This window comes from Portunus trituberculatus, chromosome 27 (genome assembly GCF_017591435.1).
Source record: "Portunus trituberculatus isolate SZX2019 chromosome 27, ASM1759143v1, whole genome shotgun sequence".
Taxonomy (NCBI): Eukaryota; Metazoa; Arthropoda; class Malacostraca; order Decapoda; family Portunidae; genus Portunus; species Portunus trituberculatus.
In genome coordinates, this window is record NC_059281.1 from 4,351,870 (window position 1) to 4,359,369 (window position 7,500).

The 7,500-nt window shown below is 50.5% G+C and overlaps 1 protein-coding gene across 1 annotated transcript in view; it reads left to right on the forward strand.

Moving 5' to 3' along the window:
* Positions 1-7,500, forward strand: part of LOC123509684 — a 155,216-nt gene that overhangs the window by 116,817 nt on the left and 30,899 nt on the right.

The following is a 7,500-nucleotide window of genomic DNA, read 5'->3' on the forward strand; positions in this document are numbered from 1 at the left end:
TGTTTTGATTAACTCTCATGGAACTACTGTGGGACTGACATTTAAGTTGATCCTTTTTTGTGTGTGTTAGCGTGTGTGTGTGTTTAATCGCTTTTGTTGCCCTTGGTCAGAGTTCACCTCATACATAAAAAGACCCTGTTAAAAACCCCTTGAGATTAATTAAATACTGTAACCAATGATTAGGTACACCAACCTTTGTCTTTTGTTAGTTGAGTTCCTTAGAGTTTTCGATGCTACGCGCAAACGCTGATCTGCTAGAACAATTATCATGTATTGGCATATTTTACTGGATTTATCTTGTGTGTGTGCATGTATGTCTGTGTGTGTTTCCCGAAATAACCTCTAGTATTTTTAGTTCCCGAAATGATTGGCTAAATATAGAAGGTTTGAGTGAGTGCTTGGGTATCAGTGCATGTGCAGGCTAAATATAGATGTCCGAGATAAGGAGCCTGAAATAACTCCTCTCTGTGTCCATGTGCTTGTCCTTTGAAGATAATGAGATCTGGGTCAGGAATGTATTGGCTTAGAATGGAGTTTAATTGATCCAGTCGATAAGTGTATGAAATGAGGAAAAGTAAAGTCGAGATGTGAAATAATGTTTGAACGCCACATATTTATTTTTCTTCAGCTAAAACTATAACCTGGATGTTGTACTTATAGGTCAGTTTCCTAAAGTACAATATTGCTATGTTAGGTTACGTAAGGCAAGGTCAGGTATGGCTCGGTTAGGTTAGGTTAGGTTAGGTTAGGGTCAGTACCTGAGGCTTAGTATACCTGCAGAAGGAAGATCAGTACATATAGTTAGCTCAGGTGAAGAGAGGTAAGGATAAGTTAGATAAGGTTAGGTTAGGTTAGGTAAGGATAGGTGAGGTGAGGTGGCTAAGGGTTAGTATGCCTGCAGGAGGGCGGTCAGCGAGGCGAGCAGCACAGCATTGTTACGTTGCACTAGGGAAGGTAAGGAAAGGTAAGGTGTGGATTGCGTTAGGTCAGGTTAAGTTGAGTTAGGTTAGGCTGGGCAGTGCTACGTGCCCTGGAGCATGTGTACCAGCAGTGAGGCGGGGACAGGGGGGGCGGAGAGGGCCGAGGGCGAAGTGCAGTGCCTCGCTATCGCGTCGCTCATAGATAGTGCTTCTGGGGACACGCTATATTTAGACTCTATCACTTTAGGGTACGCGATCCCCTTCTGCCGCCCACTCTCCCTCTCTCCCCTACCTCACCCCCCCTCATCAACTGTTGGGAGGGGACGACTGACGGTCTGCCTGCTGACACAAGCACGTGTGTGTGTGTGTGTGTGTGTGTGTGTGTGTGTGTGTGTGTGTGTGTGTGTGTGTGATGAGTTTTGTTGTAACTTACTAGAGTGAGAGAGAGAGAGAGAGAGAGAGAGAGAGAGAGAGAGAGAGAGAGAGAGAGAGGGGAGGAGCAGGTCTTTATAAGCATATTCTTTAATTAAAAAGAATAGATAAACTTAAAACATTGTCCAAGACATACAGTAAAAACTCTCTCTCTCTCTCTCTCTCTCTCTCTCTCTCTCTCTCTCTCTCTCTCTCTCTCTCTCTCTCTCTCTCTCTCTCTCTCTCTCTCTCTCTCTCTCTCTCTCTCTCTCTCTCTGGGTATGATGTGTATGAAAGCCCACCCACCCACACACACAGCCTTTCACCGTGGCACTGAAGCAACAATAGATTCACTGAACTATATGGCACTGTGTTATGAGCTGGTGAGTGCCTGTATCCATGCGTCAGTGCCCCCTTTGTACCACCCAATCCACGCACTTGCAGGAGGAATAGAGTAGTGGTGGTGGTGGTGGTGGTGGTGGTGGTAGTAGTAGTAGTTTTCAAGAGAGATTTTAAAGCACTACTCAAATTAAGGCTAATCGTTTTTTTTTTTTTTTTTTCCTTCACTGTGTTCATTAGGGCACTTTTTCCATATAGTTGTAGTTGTCCTAGGTCAGTGTCCATCTTATTGGAAAAGGGAATAGTAGTAGTAGTAGTGGTGGTAGTGGTAGTAGTGGTGATGGTGGTGGTGGCAGGGGTTGTTGGTGGTGTTTTTTTTGTGTCAGACTGTACTATTAAGGTGACTCGTGTATTACGTTGATTATTTTCCTGAACGTGTTTTTTGTATGTATTGGTGATTACAACAGCTGCTTGAGTACCTCGCCCACACCAGCTATTAATAACCCACTCGAGGGGCTATAAATACTCTCGTCTTTATCTCTGTTGCTATAAACGGCGCAGCTGATACCATGTGTGACTCCACCAGATGCACCTCTCTCTCTCTCTCTCTCTCTCTCTCTCTCTCTCTCTCTCTGGGTTATAGGATTCAGAGGTCTGCAGGTTCAGGGAGTGGATGGAATGGTGGGGAGGTGGAGACAGGTGGCAGGGTACGGAGCGGTGGAGTCCTGGGTGTGGAAGTGGGTGTGGCTGGCTGACAGTGTGGATAGAAGTGGTTAGGATGTGGAAGGGGGAGCTAGCAGGACGACTGGTGTGGCGTGGAGCAGGGAAGGGTCGAGATGGATCACCTGCAAGCGTCTGGGTGGATAGGTGGTGGAGAAGACCTCGCACGTTTCCATATCCACTTAGTCCCTGCCTAGCCCTTCAGCTTTTCCCACTTCCACATCATCTTTACCACATCATCCTCATCACTTCATAATTTATTCATTCTCCTTTCTTCATTTTCACTTCCTTCGTCCTTACCACTTCATCCTTTCCTTCACTCTTTTCTACATCCACTGAGCCCCTGCCACGCCCTTCGTCCCGCGGCTTGGCTTCCTCGGGGACTGCACCGATAGTCTGATCTCTAAAACGCAGCCCCTTTTGTTCCCTGTCTCGGTTTTGCGGCGAAGTTTTTATATCTTACCCCTTCCCTTTCCTCCCCGCCCTCCCTCCCATTCCCCCCTGCGACCCCCACGTCCCTCCAAGCCCCTCCAAGCCGGTCCTCCTGCTCTCCTCGCCGCTGTGGCTTCGCTTTCTACCGTGACCCCGGAAACACGGCGGGAGGAAGCAGGGAACAAGCCGGCTGCTCCTGACGCGGCTTGTGGGTGGGCCGCGCCAGACACGCCTCTCCTGTGTGGGCGTGCTGGCGTGTAGGGGGTGTGGATGTTGTGCGAAATGTTTTGAGGATTAGTTAATACAGGGTGCTCTCTCTCTCTCTCTCTCTCTCTCTCTCTCTCTCTCTCTCTCTCTCTCTCTCTCTCTCTCTCTCTCTCCATGCAGAAGACCGGTCCGGGTGTAGCGAGGTGTTGATACCCCTGGGAGTAAGTGGAGGCAGGTGGAACATGGTGGTGGAGCGTGGTGGTGGAGTCGGGTACCTCCTCCTCCTCCTCCTCCTCAGCGGTGTGCAATTGAGGGCGTTCAGGCGGGACTTCCATGCACGCTGGTGTGAGTGGCGAGGATGGGGGTAGGGGGGACAGGAAGGGGAGCAGTCTCCTGACCCAGCGTGGCAGCGTGGACGCGTCGTGATGTCACCCTCATGTATTATCATTCATTGCCTTCCCTGCTTCCTTCCTTCGTTCCTTCCTTCCTTCCTTCCTTCCTTCCTTCCTTCCTTCCTTCCTTCCTTCCTTCCTTCCTGTCTGTGTTAGTCTTCTCGTTTCCTCTATCCCTCCTTGCATTTTCATTCTCGTTATTGTCTTCGCCATAGTTCTTCTCATCGTTGTCTTAGTTCCTCCTCCTCCTCCAACCTCATGATGCAACAGATTTTTCCCAGAATCGTCAAGGTTGTTCCGCCACACTCGTGCTCCGCGGCGTCGCTGCCTTTGCTCGGAGTGGTGGCCGCGTCTTTCCAGGCTGAAGCTCCTCAGTAGCGGAAGGCCTCCCTGTATCGGACACTGGTCACTCTGGTTTTGGCGATTCCTCTAATGGCAACGCCCTGGTGCTGCTTGAGGGCGCTTCCTAAGGGAAATTCTTCAAAGGACAGCGTGATGTTAACTGTGCCCTTCTTCTGTGTTACCTCACATCGGGCTGTCACCTTCGCACAGCAGGTGTCCCCGACCTTGACGGCGTGTGGCGCAGCGGACACGGAGGTGTGGGGGCAGGGGACGGAGAGGGAGGCTGGGCACTGGGCCTGTGGGAACGATTGCCACACTGCATCTCCACTCGTCACGGTCACTGGGGTTCTGGTGGGCAGGGTGGAAGGCGGGAGGACGGGAGGGGTAGGAGCATTAGGCCTTACCGCGTCCCCAAGACACTGTGGACCCGCCCGGCACCTGCAGGCCGCCGCACGCACGTGGACGTGTTGCTGTGCGTGCGTTGCCAATACAGCGGGTTCGTGTTCGCAAAAAGTGTTAAGGTACGTTTCGTAAGCCATGATCTTGCGTCACTCTGTATTGCTAAATTATAGGTCACTCCATCAGTGTGAGGAAAATGTTTTTACTCAACACCGTCAGGATTTTGTGTTCCCAGTGACTCTGGTGTGTGTGTGTGTGTGTGTGTGTGTGTGTGTGTGTGTGTGTGTGTGTGTGTGTGTGTGTGTGTGGGGCGCTGAAGCTGTCTGGGCATGAAGAACTTCAAAAGACACGAAAGCTGCGCTCTCTCTCTCTCTCTCTCTCTCTCTCTCTCTCTCTCTCTCTCTCTCTCTCTCTCTTTTTTATTTATACCATGTGGACTTTTCACGGGAATTTATGGGCTAAATGGGGTACTTTATGTGGTACCTCCTATCTCAAAGCCCACCCGCTAGCAAACCGTTGCCCCAAGTGAGGAAGCCCAACCTATACTCGGACTCTCTCTCTCTCTCTCTCTCTCTCTCTCTCTCTCTCTCTCTCTCTCTCTCTCTCTCTCTCTCTCTCTCTCTCTTCCCATAGTCCCATCGTAACCCTGGCCGCGGCAAAGTAGGGGAATTCTCTCAAGTATTAACCCACACTCACGCAGCCCACCACAGCTCACAACAAGGGAGGGGCGGGGCGGGGGCGGAGGCGGGGAGAGGCTGCTGGGATGGGCGTCACATGGATTGTCCTTCATTTATGTTCACGTAGTTGGTTTAATTGGCGTGAGTTACAAAATGCATGGCGATTCTGAACATGGGAGATTAATATTCGTCTCTTCCCTGGCTTGAGATGGCGATTGGAACGGTAACTAGGCGTTATATGTTACTAATTCTTAACTCATTTATTGATTTGTTTTATTATTTTACATTTCTTCTTCCCCTTCCAGTTTGTGTCACTTTAACTTTGCCTCTTATTTATCTACTTTTTTGCTAATTTTTTTTCGTTCTCACTTTTCATCACACGTCTATCACAATCTCTCTCTCTCTCTCTCTCTCTCTCTCTCTCTCTCTCTCTCTCTCTCTCTCTCTCTCTCTCTGGCATTACACAATATCCAGCTCCCTCCTGACCCCGGGATGTGCTGCTGCTGTCTCCATCTCTGTCTCTGTATCTGTCCTTATCTCTCGTTGTCTATTTCTGGCGCTGCCCTGATATGCCAAGCCCCGCCCACCACTGACGGACAGACTGACGGAGGGATTTGCTGTTTTTTTCTTATGTTGTACTCTATTGTTTGGGTTTTTTTATGCTATCATGACGTGTGTGTGTGTGTGTGTGTGTGTGTGTGTGTGTGTGTGTGTGTGTGTGTGTGAGGAAGGAAGAAGGTAATAGGGAAAGGGGGAAGGAAGAATGTTTAGTATGTGTGTATAGAAGGTAATGGGGAAAGAGGAACGACGAAAGTTTAGTGTCTGAGAGAGAGAGAGAGAGAGAGAGAGAGAGAGGAAGGGAGGGAGAGTTTTAGTGGTAACAGTCACGGTATTGTTGCCATGTGTTCTCTTCATTCCATCGTGACTCCTCCTCCTCCTCCTCCTCCTCCTCCTCCTCCTCCTCCTCCTCCTCCTCCTCCTCCTCTTCCCACACGGCCGGCAGATAAATAGAGCTAAAGATAGTATTCTCACTTTCGATTTCTGCTTTGGAGAGATATATTTAGATCCTCTTCAGATGTGCACACCGCCCCACCCTACCCCCCTCCCCATCCCATTCCCCGCCCCTCCCCATCCCCCTACTCCGCCATCACCTGCACTACTGTTTGTATGCAAGTATAATACACACACACACACACACACACAACACGCCCGGTAGCTCAGTGGTTAGAGCACTGGCTTCACAAGCCAGAGGACCGGGGTTCGATTCCCCGGTCGGGTGGAGATATTTGGGTGTGTCTCCTTTCACGTGTAGCCCCTGTTCACCTAACAGTGAGTAGGTACGGGATGTAAATCGAGGAGTTGTGACCTTGTTGTCCCGGTGTGTGGTGTGTGCCTGGTCTCAGGCCTATCCGAAGATCGGAAATAATGAGCTCTGAGCTCGTTCCGTAGGGTAACGTCTGGCTGTCTCGTCAGAGACTGCAGCAGATCAAACAGTGAAGTGAAACACACACAGTCTCTCTCTCTCTCTCTCTCTCTCTCTCTCTCTCTCTCTCTCTTATTTGTTCACTTATTTTTCTAAAATTTGATGTCATTCTAAGATTAAAAGGGAACGAAAAGTCAGAATTTGTTTTACTCTTAATTGAAAAAAAATGAGAGAGAGAGAGAGAGAGAGAGAGAGAGAGAGAGAGAGAGAGAGAGAGGACGGTTATGAGTGTCGCTTGCTTTGGGTTGAGATAAGGCTTCTATAAATAGCTGGAGCAGGAGAGATAAGCGTGGCGCCCCGATAACACACACGGGGCGAGGAGGACGAGGCAGCGTGTCAGGGTGTTATGCAAAGGTCGGAGCGGGTCAGGGTGAGTCATTTAGTGGCCTCTCTCTCTCTCTCTCTCTCTCTCTCTCTCTCTCTCTCTCTCTCTCTCTCTCTCTCTCTCTCTCTCTCTCTCTCTCTCTTTCTCTTCCTCCTCCTCCTCCTCCTCCTCCTCCTCCTCCTCCTCCTCCTCCTCCTCCTCCTCCTCCTCCTCCTCCTCTTCTTCCAGCTAGCACCTCTACACCCTCTCTCACCCACCCCCAGTGCTTTCTCCTCCTCACTCTTCCACTTCCCCTCCCCTCCTCCACTCCATCCCTCCATCTTCTCGAATCTTCTCCCCCCACCCCCCTCCGTCCTCCCATCCTCACTCAGGTTCTCTCCCTCAGTCTTCCATCTGTCTTCCTTTCCCTCTTCCTCACTAACCCCTCCCCTCTCTCTTGTCGGCACCCATGAGTTCGTGAGTCGTGCTGTGGTGCGTGCGGTGCTGAGGCGAAGATGGTCAGCCTGTTTGAGGTCATTGCTTGGTGCTGACCTGCCGGCGTGAGTTCAGGTCACGAGGGAGGTTATGCAGGTCATGAGGGGAGAAGGTGTGTGTCCGGGGAAGTGAGTGTAAGTTAGTTCCGTATCCCACGCGTGTGAGTGTCGTGTGAGCGGGTCGCACGTCACATAGGGAGGCTGCAGGGTGAGTGTCTGTCATTGCTTCACCCTATCCCGGAAAACTTCGTAAAAATTGGTCGTGTTGGGAAATGAATCGCCGTGAAATTATTTGCTGGCACCCGCGAGGCGCGATAAGCCAGGGTGCCGGCCCGCCCGTGGGGTATATAAGTGCGGGAGGCTGGTGACGGCGCACCACT